Raw genomic sequence first — 18,337 nt, forward strand, 5'->3', positions numbered from 1 at the left:
CACAACCCCACATCATGTCACCATGTGCCTCAATACCACCACGGTATCTCGGAAAGGAGTTGTGACAATACCCCTCGCATAACACAATCCACTGCAGCGCACCTTCCTGGATCATAATCACCCCCTTATAAACAAGGCATGGACTCCCCAGCGACCCCCGTGGGCTTATCTCCGCCACTTCTCAGTCTGGTGCCCCGCAATGAACCATGCTATACAAAAGATAAAGCCGTTGCCCATGCTGGCTTGTGGTTGGCACGATAAATGTTTCACAACCGAAACTCGTGAACCGGTCCTTAATTGCCATGAGCACGACCATCAAAACCATGTGCTCACAACCCACCATTACCAGGTTTTAGTTGGCACATTAATTAATTAACTAATCACGATTGACCATCGTGAACTATCAATAAGCCATCATGAAATAATAGTGAGTCATTAGTTATCCCATAAGTGTACTAATGTTTCTAAGCAGAGCTAAGCAATTATATCTAATATCTAGTTGAACCAATATAAATAAAGCTCAACTAGTCAAATTAATATAACCCAAGGTATCAAGGAATAAGGTAATCAAGTACGAAAGGGCCATAACAAAGAATAGGTCAATTCCACCCAATGACATTCGAAAATAGATGCAATAGTTGAATAGAAACAATAGCTTTAAATAGGATCAACATGCTCAAAGGGTTGTTTGGGATCTGTGTGACTTGCCTTGCTAGCCTTGGAACTCTTCAAACTCTTCTTCCGCGAAAACGGACTCTCCGGAAACGACGGAATCTAAGCAAAAAGAAGCAAAATCACCAAAACAGCACATAAACAAGCATGAACAGTACATGTGGATATTTTTAATGTGTAGATCTCAATTTTAGAAAAATTTAGAGACTTGAACCAACTAAATCGGAGCTAAGATGAATTAGTTATGAATTTTTAAAGATTAAATCGGATTAAAACACTTAAATCGGTTTAAAATTGAATTATGACGCAATAATGAATTATTTTTGAAAAGGAAAAGGGGATTTATTGCGTCAGCGGGCTAGGGTTTGGTGGACCGGCGCACGGGCGGCGGTTCACGCGAACGGACGGCCGAGATTGATCCAATCCAAATCGGACGGCCGAGATTGATCGGGTCCACGGCGGTTCACGGCGGACGGCCTTGATGACGCCAGCAATGACGTCACCGACGGCGGCGGCGGCTCGGCGAGGCAGACGACTCGAGCGGCGCACGCTCACCGGCGAACGGCGGCGCTACGGCACGAACGGAGGACACCAACGGGTAGCGGACGGCACGGCGAACTCACCGACGACCAAAGCGACGGCGGACGACCAACGGACGGCGACGGCGACGAGGTTGAAACGGCGGCGGTCTTCGGCTTGACGACGGCGACGATGCTCCGGCGGTCTCCGACGGCAGCGAAAGAGCGGACGAGGACGGCGACGACTTGGCGACGACGACGGCGACCTTCCCGAGCGACGGCGACGGCTGGAACGACGGCGGCGCTCAGCTGGAGCGGCGGCGGCGAAGGCAAAGCTAGGGCACACGGCGCTAGGGCTACTCCGGCGACGAGAGGCGAAGGCGAGGGTGGCGGCGAGAAGAGAAGAGCACGGGGATCCTTTTAAAGGGGCTCGGAGGCGGCGGCGAAGGCCCACGGCGACGGCAACGGCGAAGGAAACTCGCGGCTAGGAGAGAGGGAAAGCCGATCCGATTCGAACTCGAATCCATCGATTTCCAAACCGATTTAACCGAAGTTTCCAAAGGAGAAAAGGTAGAGGAGATCCCGAAGATCATTTCCCCTCTATCAATTCAGCCGGAAACGGAAAGGAGCGGCCGGATTGGAAAGCGGCGGCGACGGCAGCTCGGCGGCGCGAAACTAGGGTTTCGGCCCGAGGAAGACGACGGGCCTGACAGGTGGGACCCACCTGTCAGCGGCTGCGAGGGCGCGCGCGCGCGCGGGCGGCTGCGGACTGGGCCGGACTGGGCCGAGAAGAGAGAGAAGGCGGTTTTGGGCCGACTTTCGGCCCAAAGCCAAAAGAAGACTTTTTAAAACTTTTTCAATTTAAATTATTTCTTAAATGCAATTCCATTTATTAAAAAATACTTCCTTAGCTCAAATAAATCCCAGAAAAATCTAGGAATTATAGAATTAAGCAAAGTATTTAATGAAATTTTATCTGGCCCAATTTTATATTGGAATTTATTAATTAAACTTAGATTTTCTTTTCAAGACTTTTAAAATTATTTCTAAAAATTCCATTTAAACAACAATTTATATATTTTGAATTTTCAGGGTGTGACAGAGCGCGACGAGGACAACCCTCACTCCGCGCATCCTCACCCTGTGTCGACTCGACCCGAGAGAGAGCAGGGAGGAGAGGCCCCCGAGCCGAACGGCGGCCCAAGGCCCCCGACGGCAGGAGTTGGCCCTCCGCTTGCTTGTCCGACGGTGCCAGGCGCCCCCGACCCCCAGGATGGCCTCGGGGCCACTGCGGGAAGGCCGCGCCTGTCGCCCTCTGACCCCGAGGTTGTCGGCACAGAAGCCGAGGGCGCCCCGCGCGGCCTCTCGGACGAAGAGCGCCCTAGAGATGCGACCCCTGGCGAAGAGTAACGGCCCCACCGAAAGGTGCAGCGGCCCGTCTACTTCGTTAGCGAGGCCCTCCAGGACGCCAAGACCCGATACCCTCAGGCCCAGAAGATGCTTTACGCTATTCTGATGGCTTTGAGGAAGTTGCGCCATTATTTCCAGGCGCATCGGGTCACGGTGGTTACGTCTTACCCCCTCGGCCAAATCTTACATAACCGAGAGGGTACTGGACGGGTGGTGAAATGGGCAATCGAACTCTCTGAATTCGATTTGCGCTTTGAACCACGCCACGCGATCAAGAGCCAGGCTCTCGCCGACTTTGTGGCGGAGTGGACCCCAGCTCCCGAGCCCGTCTCCGCCCCCGAGGCCAGCTCGGGCCCCTCGCAGCTGCCTCACACCGCCTACTGGGTGATGCAGTTCGACGGCTCCATGTCTCTTCAGGGCGCCGGTGCGGGGGTCACGTTGACCTCGCCGAGCGGAGACGTCCTCAGATACCTGGTCCGCCTCGACTTTCGGGCGACCAACAATATGGCAGAGTACGAGGGACTCCTTGCAGGACTCAGAGTAGCAGCTGGACTGGGGATCCGCCGCCTCCTAGTGTTAGGCGACTCGCAGTTGCTCGTTAACCAGGTCTGTAAGGAGTACCGGTGCTCTGACCCGCAGATGGACGCTTACGTGCGCCAGGTGCGGCGTATGGAGCGCCATTTCGACGGGATAGAGCTTCGGCACGTGCCCAGACGGGATAACGCGGCCGCCGACGAACTGTCAAGGCTCGCTTCCTCGCGAGCCCAGACCCCACCGGGCGCCTTTGAAGAAAGGCTTGCCCATCCGTCGGCGCGACCCGACCCCCTAGGGGAGACGGACGCGCCTGAACGGCCCCCGAGGCCCGTCGGAGTCCAGGCCTCGGGGCCCGAGGGGAGCGCTCCCAGCTCCCCTAGATTGATTGCTTGGATCACTGAGATCCAGGCGTACCTCGCAGATAAGACTTTACCCGAGGACCGCGAAGGGAGTGAACGCGTCCGGCACATCTCCAAGCGCTACGTGCTGGTGGAAGGGACCCTCTATCGGCGCGCGGCTAACGGAGTCCTCCTGAAGTGCATTCCTCGGGAACAAGGCGTCGAGCTTCTCGCCGATGTCCATGAAGGCGAGTGCGGAGCCCACTCCGCCTCACGCACCTTGGTTGGCAAGGCCTTTCGCCAGGGTTTCTATTGGCCGACGGCTCTCAACGATGCGGTCGACCTGGTCCGACGGTGCAGGGCGTGCCAGTTCCACGCCAGGCAAACCCATCAGTCGGCCCAGGCCCTGCAGACCATACCTCTTTCGTGGCCGTTTGCTGTCTGGGGGCTCGATATCCTGGATCCGTTCAGGCGGGCCCCGGGCGGGTTCGAGTATCTTTATGTCGCTGTCGACAAGTTCACTAAGTAGCCCGAGGCTTATCAGGTCATCAAGATCGATAAGCACTCCGCGCTTAAATTCATCAGGGGCATCACTGCTCGGTTTGGGGTGCCTAACCGTATCATTACGGATAACGGCACCCAGTTCACTAGTGAGCTCTTCGGTGACTACTGCGAAGACATGGGCATCAAGCTCTGCTTCGCCTCCCCCGCCCACCCCAGAAGAAATGGCCAAGTGGAGCGCGCCAACGCGGAAATCCTCAAGGGCCTCAAAACCAAAACCTACAACATCCTCAAGAAGCACGGCGACTCGTGGATCGAGGAGCTGCCAGCGGTGCTCTGGGCGAACCGAACCACGCCAAGCCGAGCAACCGGGGAAACGCCTTTCTTCCTCGTCTACGGCGCGGAGGCGGTCCTCCCATCTGAGCTCACCCTGAGGTCCCCTCGGGTCACCATGTATTGCGAGGCTGATCAAGATCAGCTTCGCCGAGACGACCTCGACTATTTGGAAGAGCGAAGACGGCGCGCAGCCCTCCGAGCCGCGCGCTACCAGCAGAGCCTGCGGCGCTACCATCAGCGCCACGTCCGGGCCTGATCACTCTGCGTCGACGACCTCGTCCTACGCCGCGTCCAAACGCGTGCTGGACTGAGCAAGCTCTCACCAATGTGGGAGGGTCCGTATCGAGTGATCGGCGTCCCCCGGCCGGGCTCCGTTCGGCTGGCCACGGGCGACGGCACAGAGCTGCCTAACCCGTGGAACATCGAACACCTTCGTCGCTTCTACCCCTAGTGGGGGTCGGGTGTCATGTCTCGGGCTCGGGCCAACCCCGCACCCCCCCGGGCGTGCAGGGTTGGCCGGGGGCTACCACATGCATATACTTACCTTTTTTCTCTTCCGTATTTCAATAAAAGCATTTTCGATTTCCTGAGGACTGTGTATGTGCCATCATTTTCCTTTTGAAGAATCTTGGCTTGAATTAGCACGCTCGTGCTCGACCCTGCCCTCGGTGGCCCGGGCCGGCTAAAATCGCCAAACGGGGCCCAGAACCGAGCCGTGCCCCGGGGCGTGGTGAACTCCGGGGGGGAATCGGCAAAGGCCCACAATCGGGTCATCCATAACCCTCGGTCACCGCGCTCCCGGCCTGGCCAGTCTCGACATGTGGATCTCCCCAGGCACTAGCCCCGACCCGCGCCGTTTGAGGCTGGGACCTGGGCACGAGCCCTTGTTCAAGCCAAAACACAGAAGGACCGCGGCACAGACCATCCTCGTCTCATACACACAACAAACAGAACTGACGCAGAAATTTCCTCTTTACTTGATTACAGATTAAATCAGTCTATACAAGAAGGGGGCCCGAAGGCCTCGGAAGAAGAAGGAAAAGTTATTAAGATTGGCGGGGGCCTGGGGGCTCACTCCGACGCGCCCGGGTCGCCGGCCTCGTCGTCGCTGTCGTCCGCACCGTCGTCACCGCCCTCCTCGTCAGAGTCGAGGGCGAACGCGAGCCGAGGGGCCGTACCCTCGAAGCTGTGGACGATGTGGTCGGCGGCGTCCCGGACCTGCGCGCGCGCGCCGTCCTCGGTTCCAGGAGGGAACTCTTCCAGCGCTGCCCACGGGGAGAAGTCAGGGTCCCTGGCCTGGTAACTTGCCAGTACGAGCTCCACCGCCCCCCGGGCGAGGTCCCTCGAGGATGACTTGATCGTCTCCTCGAGCTTCTCGGGGAGCCGCTTGAGGGTCCCGGCCATCTCTGAGAGGCGCTGGGCGAGGCCCCCCTGGTTGGCGGCGTACTTCCCGTACCGCCCGCCCCAGAGGCCCGCCTGCCGCCCGGCACGGTCTAGACGGGAGACGGCATCCCGAAGCATGCCGGGCCCTACCTCGCTCGCCAAGCGGAGGGCCTCGACCTCCCCGGCGGACGAGTCCAGTGCGCCCTGCAGCTCGGCGATGGTAGGGCGGCCTCCTGGGCAGCCTCCTCGGCGATGGTAGGACGGCCTCCTGGGCAGCCTCCTCGGCTTCCCGGAGGCGGTCCGCGGCTTCTCGCCGGTCAGCTTCCCGCCTCCGGGCCTCCGCGGTCGCCGTCTCCTCGACCTCAGACCGGCCGGACTTAGAATGGCGGGGGGGGGGGGGCGCGACGGGATCTCGCTGAGGCAGAAGAAAAACCAGAAGACAAAAAGAAACGGGTGAGTGAAAACTCGCGTTGGGAGATGGGAGAATGAATGCGGCCGCGGTGGGCGCGGGGACGGACCTGCAGGGAGGTCGGCTAAACGACCACCTCGGGGGCGAGATGAGGTTCCCCCGGCATGGCTCGGTCCCCCCCATCTTGCGGAGCCGTTTCTTCTTTCGCTCCCCCTCGGGCTGCGGCGTCGGCACGGCACCCTCCGGGCGCCAGCTGCTGGCACGCACCGCCCCGCCCCCTCGGGGAGGAGATGGGGGAGGGGTACCCTCCTGCTTCCTCTTCCCCCGGGCGTCGGCAGGGCGGCTGCCCCCCGGGCCCCCGTCGCGGGGCCCAGAAGCACGACCCCCTCCCGGGGTAGATTGTTCCCCCCTGCGGCTCCCGCCCGCGCCGTCGTGGCCTCGGGGGGCCCGCTCCCCCGACGCCCCGACCTCCTGCATGATGGTCAGGATGTTGGCGCGCTCTGGATCGCAGCAGAGGGGGAGGACCCCTTGGGGGATGAGGGATGCCTCCACGGAGCTGAGATTCAGCACCCGTTGGACCACCATCCTGAAGTCCTCAGGGTCCCAGTCCCATTTGCGCCCCTGGTGGGTCCTCAGGTAGTCGCCGAACACCATGGCCCCCGTGAGCCCCTGGGATCACAGACCCGCCAGGCGGTCAAGAACGGCGTCGTAGCCGTCTCCCAGATCTACCGTCGCCCGCCAGCTGGAGGCCTGCGCCAGGGGCTGGCTCGGAAGTCGAAGGCGCGCTTCGTCGGCGAGGGGAGTGTAGAACCAATCGCTCTTCCAGTCGTCCCACTTTTTGCGGAGGACGCAGGGAATGTAGCGGTTCAGCACCTGCCCCCGCGGCTGGAAGTAGCAGCCACCGACTACCGTCGGCGGCGACACCGGCTGTACGGTGAAGAACCACCGGAACAGCCGGAGAGATGGGCGCACCCCAATAAACATCTCGCACAGGTGCGCGAAGATGGCCAGCGTCATTATCGCGTTGGGGGTGAGGTGCGCCATCTGGAGATCATAAAACTCCAGAATATCCATGAAAAAAATAGAGAATGGCGGGACCAGCCCCGCCATTGCGAAAGAGAGGAAGAAGACGGACCGCCCCGGGTAGTCTGGCGCCGGGCGTCCCTCGCCCAGCGCGACCACCTCCCGGCCGGTGGCAGATTCCGGCATGAATCGGCGCGGCAGCCCGGCCTGCCTCTCGCTCACGATGTGGGAAGGCGGCAGCACGCTACCATCGAGCGGTGCGGAGCCCCGTGCCATGACGCCGGCAGAGGAGGAGCTTGAGAGCGAGCGAGTACGGCAAGGGTAGGACACAGGAAACGAAGAGTTAGAGCGCAAGTGGCGAAGGCAAGGGGAAGAGTGGCGAGAGGAAGGAAACGAATCCCTTCCTCGGCGTCTTTACACCCTTGCCAACGCTATGCCCGGCTCCTCGCTTCCCGCGCCCACTACCTTGCCCCCTCGTTTCTCGCGCCCACGCCTCCACTAACCCCACTCGCCCGTTTGCGGTGCCCACGGCAGATGCGCGGCCGCGGCGGTTGAGATGGGGCAGATCGTGCGCGCATTAACTACGCTCGCCAACCGAGAAAAACGCCATCATCATCTCTCCAGGCGAAACGAACCGGCTCGTCCCGATTCGCGCGCTGCTCGAGTAATGTAGCGGTCTTGAAGAGGCCGCTCATTATTGTCGGTCGATTTTCCCTTGCCGATGCGCGCGATTTGCGACCGCTGGGTTTCTGCCCGCCTGTAGGGACCGGCCCCACCTGTCACCGGGCCTAAGGAGTGGCGTCACGCCCGAGCGCTTCCCTCGAGGGAGGCGATCGCCCTGGCGTAACGCCGGGGGCAACTGTCGGTGACATGGGGTCGGGGGTATTGTGACTAGAGGCTTGGGTAGCCGCGGTCACCCACGTGGCCTGACCCCCTCGGGGGGTCGGGCCCGAGGGAGACGTGGCCACCCCTCCCTCTGTCTCCCCGAGGGGTCGGGCCGCCCCCGTTTCGGCCCCGAGGGCTGGGGCGCCCCGACCCCCTGTGGTTTTGGCGCCACGTGTGTGGGTTAGGTGAGCACCGCGGGGCTCACCTAACCGCATTTATAGCGGGTTGGACGAGCGCGCCACGCCGCATTTAATGCCGCACAGCGCACGCTTATCCGGTCCGTGACCGGTCGCGGCGTGTGACCAGTCACAGACCGGTCAGATCGCGGGTTAGGTGGCAACAGGCGGCCTGTCACACGCCTCGCCCCATCCCGTCAGAATGATGAGAGCTTCCTGGCTCTCGTCCCTAGCCGGAGTCGGCGTGCTAACTCCTGGAGTTGGTATGTCAGTCCCGGTCAGATCCAGTCCAGGCTTCGGCGCAAGCATGGCAAGGAAGTCACTGGCCATTGAATGAAGGTTGAAATGGGCGTCCACCGGTAAAGCTGGCGAGCGGGGCAGGAGGCGTGTGCTCTGCTTGTCAGAGGTAGCTTCCGGCTGTAGACTAGCCCTCATTGTAAAAAGCATGTTTCCTTTCCTAGGCAGCTAGAGGCCCATGTGGTGACCCCTGACCAGATAAAAAGGAGGCCCAGGCCTAGAAGAAAGGGAGGAGAGAAAAGGGGGTTCTAGAGCCTGAACTCTCTCTGGCTCTCCAGCTCTCTGTATTCCTTCACACACAGATCCACCAGAGCACAGGAGTAGGGTGTTACGCTTCTCAGCGGCCCGAACCTGTCTACGTCGCCCGTGTCTTGTGCACTTCCTCTCTCGCTGACGTTCCTCAGATCGAGGGCGAAGAACCTCACTTAGCGCTCCCGGCCGAACCGGCAAAGGGGGGCCTGCGAGGTCTCCCGGTGAGGAGCCCCACGCTCCGTCAAGGGGGTTAGGGTTTGCAGTAAACAGCATTAAAAGTCACTTAGTTGCTCAAAGCTACTTTGTAAACACGGTCCTAGAGCTATACAATATTATTAATCAAGGCCGTGAACCCACACGAACCTGCCTTAACCCAAGGCCTACGATGATTCAGACCGAACTGGCAACCCGACCCTGGGTCCCAGCTCGTCCCAAGCCAACCCAGGCCAACCATTCCACATTTTAGTTATTAAGCAGGTTTTAAGAATTAAAACACTAACTTGGGTACATTGCTAGGCTTGCCCATAACCAAGGGTGCGGCTATTCGAATAGGTTATACTCTGATCAGAGGTGTACATCTTTACCCACAAGACACATCTTTCTTGTCACGCCCGGAAATTCACTAATAATTTCCGAACTAATTTGTGCATAAAATCCTCGTCCAGGAATCAGCCGAGGTACACAAACTGACAATTTAATATACAAATCCATCATAATAATAACGTTACATACTTACAAAAGAAAAGAAAAACAGCAGCGGAATAACGGTCTAGTGATGGCTTCAGCTCCACTCCCACAGGCAGCTCAACTGGGGTATAAGCCAAACGTCTTCTCCTTCTGGATCCTTTTTCTTCAACTGAGGTTGATTGATTATTGCAAGAATGAGCATATGACATACTCAATAAGCCACACAGCAAATATGCAAGTGCACAAGGATACCAAAGGATGGCATAATATAGGCTCATTTGCAAAAGCAGCATTTAGCAAAATATTTAAGAGAAGTAAAACAGTGGAGTAATTAATCAGAAATTTTAATCAACACTGAACAGGACACCCATGCTGCACAGGCCCAACCATCCTGAACAACCATACCCGGCTGTACAGATCTAACTCCAAACAAGGAGCTAAACAAATTATTACCAGTTATAGCATCCATAAATATTGTGAGAGGTGTGAGACTAATCACGAAAAACATTGCTCAACCCGCCTATAACCACGGGCACGGCTATTCGAATAGTTTTACTCTGGCCAGAGGTGTACCACTGTACCCACAAGACACAGCCTCAACATCATGTCTACCATGCGTCGCGATACTGGAAAGTACCCGAATAGAGGCTGTGACAATACCCTCTGCACAACACAACTCACCACAGTGCACCATTCCTGGATCATAATCACCCCCATATAAAACAAGGCATGGACTCCCCAGCGACCCCCATGGGCTTATCTCCGCCACTTCTTAGTCTGGTGCTCTGCAATGAACCATGCTATACAAAAGGTAAAGCCGTTGCCCACGCTGGCTTGTGGTTGGCACGGTTAATGTTTCACAACAGTAGCTCGCGAACCGGTCCTTAATTGCCATGAGCACGACTCTCAAAACCATGTGCTCACGACCCACCATTATCAAGTTTTAGTTGGCAAGTAATTAATTAACCAATCACGATTGACCATCGTGAACTATCATTAAGCCATCATTAAATAATAGTGAGTCATAAGTTATCCCAATAGTGTGCTAATGTTTCTAAGCATGGCTAAGCAATCATATCTAATATCTAGCTGAACCAATATATAAAGCTCAACTAGTCAAGTTATAATAATCCAAGGTATCAAGGAATAAAGTAATCAATGCAAACAGGACATAACAAAGGAATAGATTCACACCACCCAGTGACATTCGAAAATAAATGCACAGTTGAAATAAATAGAGAATTTAAATATAGGATCAACATGCTCAAAGGATTGTGTTTAGGATCTATGTGACTTGCCTTGCAATAATTGGTCTTCAATTAATCTTCTTAAATACTTCCGGCGCACTCACGAACCTTCGCAACGACGGAAACGACAAGCTAACACGCAAAACGAAGAAAAAGACTAATAAAAACCAAATAAACAGTAAAAAACAAGCATAAACAGTACATGAGGATATTTTTAACATGTAGATCTCGATTTTAGATGAATTTAGCAACTTGAACCAGTCGAAACCGAGTTACGATGATTTAGTTATGAATTTCCGAAGATTTAATCTATTAGAAAAACAGGAAAAAGAAAAACGATGATGACGTCATGATGACCTCATCAATGGCCGGACCAAGATGGCGACCTCGCCGGAGATTGGATGGTCGGCTGCGACTTTGGAGGACATGTACACGTAGAGGACGACGAGACGAACCCAACGGTACTCACCCTCGAACCAAACGACGAACGACGACGGCCGGCGACGAGGTCTAGCGGCGGCGCGGCTTCGGTTGACGGCGGCGACGGGGCTCCGGTGACCGGCGACTTCGGGGGTCAGGCGGTCGGGCTTCTCCACCCTCCCGCGCACCTAACAGTGGTGACGGCGACCGGCGGCGACGACGGAGTCGGCGGCGCGACGCGGATGGAGCTCGGCCGGCGGCGGCGGCGAACTTGGCGGCGGCGGCGGAGAGGCTACGTGGCACGGGAGACCACGGGAGAGGGGCAAACGAAAGAGGAGGACTAGGGGGTCCTATTTATAGCCTTGGATTGAAGAGATCGGACTCCTCCCGCAAGAAATCGATCCGGGAAATCAAAAACTCGGTTTTGGAGATAAACTCGAAAACGAGTTCGATTCGGATAAGATACTCAACGATTAGCTCCGATTTTTGGGGGTAAAGAAGATAGAGGAGGATAAGAGGAATATTTCCCCTCAACTAAATTGGAAAAAGGAGCAACGGGGAGGCGAGATTTGGAAGGAGGAGGCGGCGGCACTGTGCACGGCACGGCTGGCTCGGGCTCTGCCTGAGCTGGAAGATGAACAGTAGCTCAGGGAGGGAAAGTAGACTTTTCCGGCTGGGCTGAGAGGAGAGGAGGCGGCACAGGTTGGGCCGGCGGAAGAGAGAGGAAGGAAAGGAAGGAATGGGCCGAAAATGGCCCAAGCTGAGGAGGAGGATTTTATTACTTTCCCAATTAAAATAATCACTTAAATGATCTTTGAATTGTTAAAAATACTTCCAATGCTCAAATAATTTCAAGAAAAATCATGAAAATACTTGGACACTCAAAGTACTTAACAAAATTATAATTAGACCATTTAATGATTAATTTAATATGTGGGTAATTACTGAAATGCTCTTTGTAAGATTAAAATTAGGAATTGAGCTCCGAAAAATCCGAGAATATTCCAGAGAGTATAATTAACCATGGAGAATTTAATAAAAATTAAATCCATCCATGCTTTATATTTAGGAAATTTTATTTCCCACATTTAACTTCACTTGAAAATTAATAAACATTTAATATAAATTCTAATAATAATTTATTAAATAATTTATAAATCCTGAAACAAAAATCAGGATGTGACATTTCTTACGTGTAACCACGTGCCACATACCACCACGGTATACGGACGGAAGACGTGACATAGTTTCCAACCCAACCTAGCCATAGACGAGAGTACCGACCCAACCCCTCCTACGGCCGGAACCTCCGGGACAGGTAGGCAGGACTGAGCCCCTAGCAGCAGGACACTGGCCCTGTGCCATGACATCTTGACTACCGGGCCGCAGCTCGTGTAGCCTTCATTTGCCCTAGAGATGTCCATCGACCCCCGACTTCGTCCATCTCCATCCGTGTACTTTTGTTTATAACCAGACTGAGCCACAAACTAAGCCTTACCCACTAGATATGTGGAAGTACGGTAGTGCTTTGCAACAGAGGCCCGAAGACCGGTCCTTATATGGCCGAGGTGCTACTATCAAAACCATGCACCCCGAGTCCAGCCTAAAACCATTTTGAGGGTTTTGAATAGAGGGGGAGGTGTGAATCCAATTCCGAATAATCCATCCATTCCATAGTGTCCAGGTGATGAGAATATTCCCGAAATCTAGAGTTGTAAAACCACCTAATGTTACCTAATTAACCAGCGAAGCATCTACCTAAATTCATACTAGTGGTACCATGAGTAGAGTGTCAACTAGCTGGGGTTTTCTTTAATCTAGGGTGAACAAGGTAATAATATCAATAACAATAGTAATAAGGTCATAACAAAGGTAAATAGGCATGGCTAAATAAAACAGTGATAACGCGGGAATTTAAATAAAGCGATAATGCAATAATTTAAATCAAAATAATTTTATAAACTGGGATTTAATATGTTCAAGGATCATGTGACTTGCCTTACTCACTTTCCCAAACATCGGCTTCAACCTCCACGAAGAGCGGATCTTCCGAAGCTGCAGCGTCTACACGACCAACGGAAAAGAAAAGGCTTTTACTCTAATAAACTCCATATAACAAGCAGGAACAAAGCACAAAAATGGATTCTTGACTTCTTAAGGAAAAATTAGAGACTTGAACGGTCCAATTCCGAGTTCAAATGGCCAAGTTATGGCCATTTGAAGTTTATATGCTCTTTAAATGAATATTTGCGAATTTCTTCATTTAAATTTTAATTTAAAAAGGGTTTATTGCGTCAGCCGAGGGAAGGGGGCGCGGACCGGGTCCATGGGAGTGGGGCCCACGAGGCAGCCTCACGGTCCACGGTGGATCGGGTGCACCCGGGCTCACACCGGCCGGCGCCGTGGGTCCCACGCGTCACCCGCACCCGTGGGCGCGGGCGGCTGACGACCGGGCCCCACGCGGCAGCCACTCGGCCCGCCCGAAGGCGGCCACTTGGCGCGGCCGGCGGGAGGCGGCGCCCGCGCCCCTATGGACGCCGGCGGCGGCCATAATCACGGTGGAGCGGCGGCCGAGAGAGGGGAAGGGAAGGGGGAAAAGAGGCAGCGGTCCACGGCTCACCCTAGGTCGACGGCGACGACGAAAAAGGCGGCCGGAGCGGAGGAAGGCGGCGGCGCGGCTCGGGTCGACGGGGTCGACGGCGTTCCGGCGGTCGGCGAACTCGGCGAGGGGGTGGACGGGGTCGACGGCGGCGACGGAGGAAGGAGAGAGCGACGGCGCGAGCTCGATTCCGGCGAGGAGGAAGGGCGGCGAGTGGCGGAAACGGACAGAGGAGGTGCGGGGAGGGTTTAAATAGGGTTGGAAGGGGGAGAGAGCGGCCGGGGAGGAAGCAAACCGGCGCGAGAGGTCAGCCGCCATCAATGGTGCCGGCGAGATTTGCGGGGGCAAATCCGCCCGTTTGAACGAGAGAGAGAGAGGGAAAAATGGGGGAAAAGGGAGAGGGGATCACGGGGAATATTTCCCCCCACTTTATTGCACGCGAGGACGACGGGAGGCGGCGGGATTCGCGGCGGCGGCGGCGCTAGGGCGCGGGCGAGGCGGCGGGAGCAGCGGGTGGTCGGGGATGACGGGTGGGCCCCACCCGTCAGCGAGGGTGGCAGGCGGGCCCGCCCGTCAGCGGCGCGCGCACGGGGAGAGGCCGAGTGGGCCGCGGGGAGAGGAGAGAGAGAGGGGGGAGGAGAGATGGGCCGGGCCGGCCCAAGGGAGGGAAGGGGGACTTTTAAGGTTTTTCTTTTTATAAAACTTTTTCAACTTTGTTTATTTCTTAGTAATTATTATTTGTGCTCTGAAAATTTTACTAAAATTTATTTACACCTTTTAGGCTTTTAGGAAATATACAAAAATCCCCTAAGCCTTATTTGACTTTTAACTTTGCACATTTTAATTGTTGGAGGCTTTCACACGGATTTTAATTATTCTAGGCATAATTTAAAGGATATATTTTAGAGTTATTTTGGGACGTGACAGCTGTGGTTCATGCTCTTAAAATCTGGCGGCATTATCTCATTGGAAATCGCTGCGAAATATATTCCGATCATAAGAGTTTGAAATACATCTTCACTCAGTCGGATCTGAATCTTCGGCAGAGAAGATGGTTAGAGCTCATCAAGGATTATGATGTGGGAATCCACTATCACCCTAGTAAGGCCAACGTGGTCACAGACGCGCTGAGTCGAAAAAGCCGTTGCAACACTCTTGGCATCCGTGGCATTCCACCGGAGCTTAATCAACAGTTGGAAGCCCTGAACCTAAGCATCGTTAGCCATGGATTCTTGGCTACGCTAGAAGCCAAGCCTACCTTGCTCGATCAAATCCGTGAGGCTCAGAAGAATGATCCAGATATGCATGGGATCCTCAAGAATATGAAACAGGGTAAAGCCGCTGGTTTCACAGAAGATGAACAAGGAACCCTCTGGAACGGAAATCGTGTATGCGTTCCGGACGACAAGGAACTTAAACAGTTGATACTTCAGGAAGCTCACGAAAGTCCTTATTCCATCCACCCTAGCAGCACGAAGATGTACTTGGACTTGAAAGAGAAATACTGGTGGGTTAGTATGAAGCGGGAAATTGCAGAGCTCGTGGCTTTGTGATGTGTGCCAGCGTGTCAAAGCAGAGCACCAACGATCGGCCGGACTTCTTCAACCTCTCCAAGTACCAGAATGGAAATGGGATGAAATTGGGATGGATTTCATCACCGGACTTCCAAAAACCCAAGGCGGATATGATTCTATATGGGTAGTCGTGGACCGACTAACCAAGGTAGCTCGGTTTATTCCTGTGAAGACCACCTATGGAGGGAACAAACTAGCTGAACTCTACTTCGCTAGGATCGTCAGTCTCCATGACGTTCCTAAGAAAATTGTATCTGATAGGGGAAGCCAATTCACCTCTCACTTCTGGAAGAAGATCCAAGAAGAGTTGGGTACCCGATTAAATTTCAGCACCGCGTATCACCCGCAAACCGATGGACAGACCAAGCGTCTAAATCAGATCCTAGAAGATATGCTCCGTGCCTGTGTTCTAGATTTTGGGAAGACCTGGGATAAGAGTCTCCCCTATGCCGAGTTCTCCTACAATAACAGCTACCAAGCCAGCATACAAATGGCACCTTATGAAGCGTTGTATGGCCGCAAATGCCGAACACCACTATTGTGGGACCAAGTCGGGGAAAGCCAAGTGTTCGGGACTGATATCCTGAGAGAAGCTGAAGCTAAAGTCAGATCCATTCGGGATAATCTAAAGGTGGCACAGTCCCAGCAGAAGAGTTATGCAGATAACCGACGCCGTAACCTGGAATTCGCAGTGGACGATTTTGTGTACCTTCGGGTCACGCCATTGCGGGGTGTACACAGGTTCCAGACGAAAGGGAAGCTCGCACCTAGGTTTGTGGGTCCTTTCCGCATCATTGCTCGACGCGGAGAAGTAGCTTACCAGTTGGAGCTGCCCACCTCATTGGGCAACGTGCATGATGTGTTCCATGTGTCGCAACTCAAGAAATGTCTTCGAATGCCATCCGAGCAGGCCGATTCAGAGCAAATTGAAGTTCGCGAAGACTTGACCTATGTAGAGAAGCCGGTGAAGATTCTGGACACCATGGAGCTGGGAATTGGACCGTTCAAGTCTCTAATTTTTCCTTAAGAAGTCAAGAACCCATTTTTGTGCTTTGTTCCTGCTTGTTATATGGAGTTTATTAGAGTAAAAGCTTTTTCTTTTCCGTTGGTCGTGTAGAAGCTGCAGCTTCGGAAGATCCACTCTACGTGGAGGCTGAAGCCGACGTTTCGAAAAGCGAGCAAGGCAAGTCACATCATCCTTGAACATATTGAATCCCAGTTTATAAAATTATTTTGATTTAAATTATTGCATTATCGCTTTATTTATATTCCCGCGTTATCACTGTTTTATTTAGCCATGCCTATTCACCTTCGTTATGACCTTATTATTATTGTTATTGTTATTATTAACTTGTTCACCCTAGAATAAACAAACCCCAACTAGTGGATACTCTATTCATGGTACCACTAGTATGAACTTAGGTAGATGCTTCGCTGGTTAATTAGGCAACATTAAGTGGTTTTACAACTCTACACTTTGGGAATATTCATATCCCTTGGACATTATGGAATGGTTGGATTATTGTGGAATTGGATTCACACCTTCCCCCTCTATTCAAAATCCTCAAAATGGTTTTAGGCTGGGCTCGAGGTGCATCGTTTTGATAGTAGCACCTCGGCCATATAAGGACCGGTCTTCGGGCCTCTGTTGCAAAGCACTACCGTACTTCCACATGTCTAGTGGGTAAGGCTTAGTTTGTGGCTCAGTCTGGTTATAAACAAAAGTACACGGATGGAGATGGACGAAGTCGGGGGTCGATGGACATCTCTAGGGCAAATGAAAGCTACACGAGCTGCGGCCCGGTAGTCGAGATGTCATGGCACAGGGCTGGTGTCCTGCTGCTAGGGGCTCAGTCCTGCCTACCTGTCCCGGAGGTTCCGGCCGTAGGTGGGGTTTGGTCGGTACTCTTGTCTATGGCTAGGGTGGGTTGGAAACTATGTCATGTCTTCCGTCCGTATGCCGTGGTGGTATGTGGCACGTGGTTACACGTGAGGAAGACATGTCTTGTGGGTAAAGATGTACACCTCTGATCAGAGTATAATCTATTCGAATAGCCGCGTCCTCGGTTATGGGCAAGCCGAGCAATGTACTCAAGTTAGTGTTTTAATTCTTAAAACCTGCTTAACAACTAAAATGTGGAATGGTTGGCCTGGGTTGGCTTGGGACGAGCTGGGACCCAAGGTCGGGTTGCCAGTTCGGTCTGAATCATCATAGGCCTTGGGTTAAGGCAGGTTCGTGTGGGTTCACGGCCTTGATTAATAATATTGTATAGCACTAGGATCGTGTTTACCAAATAGCTTGAGCAACTAAGTGACTTTAAATGCTGTTTACTGCAAACCCTAAACCCCTATGTTATAATCCCCTTGTACTCCCTTGCATTTATTCTGCACTTGTGGGTGTGTCTTGTTGAGTACGGTGGTTGTACTCAGTCTTGCACAATTTTTCCCAAACCCAGAAGAGGAGTTCCTGGAAGATGAAGGCTTTGGTGTCTAGCTCGTGCCTGCCGTCAAGCGCCTGTGGTCGTCGCCCTAGTCTTCCGCTATTTTTCGTTTGTCTTCATGTGTGCTGGGCCTTCGCCGCCCATGTAATAAATTAACTATTTACGCTTCCGCTTGTTAAACTCTGAATTGTATCAACTTTTGGTGTACCTTGCCTCCTGGGACAAGGAATAATGCACGCACGTAAGGAATGCCCGTTGGGTTAATTCCGGTCGTGACAATATGTTATCTACCCTAGGTACTATGGTGCACCCAGTACCATTACCACCCTTGGTTGTGTCTTGTAATGAGTTTTAACAGTATAGTGGTTCGGAAGTTAAAAATAAGCTCAGATATCATCATATGTGACATGTGAAACTTTGGGTGATATAAATGGAAAAAAGTTGTCTTTCATATTTAAATACTATGCCTCTATAAGGATATATCCTAGTACGTTGTCGTGACTAATTACCATCATCGGTACTCTACAATTTTATTGTGTGCTTACATTCGATCCGAAGCTACTTTGTTTTTAAGATATAAATGGAGCGTATAAAGGATGTCCGTCCTTTTATTCCAATAAGAACAAACACAAAGC

General features: G+C 53.5%; 1 long non-coding RNA gene across 2 annotated transcripts; it reads right to left on the minus strand.

Annotated features, from left to right (window-relative positions):
• Nucleotides 1-708: 708 nt before the first annotated feature.
• On the minus strand, nt 709-11,712 carry LOC136356441 (uncharacterized). 2 transcript variants are annotated; one of them, XR_010741251.1, is made up of 4 exons: nt 11,138-11,712; nt 10,720-10,800; nt 9,471-9,590; nt 709-774 (listed from the first exon to the last, which is right to left on the minus strand). It is a non-coding gene; the product is annotated as an uncharacterized lncRNA (long non-coding RNA). The 2 variants fall into 2 exon arrangements; XR_010741250.1 differs by lacking the exon at nt 709-774 and having other exon boundaries at nt 9,260-9,590.
• Between the last annotated feature and the right edge of the window lie 6,625 nt (nt 11,713-18,337).

The sequence above is a fragment of the Oryza sativa genome, chromosome 5 (assembly GCF_034140825.1).
Source record: "Oryza sativa Japonica Group chromosome 5, ASM3414082v1".
Taxonomy (NCBI): domain Eukaryota; kingdom Viridiplantae; phylum Streptophyta; class Magnoliopsida; order Poales; family Poaceae; genus Oryza; species Oryza sativa.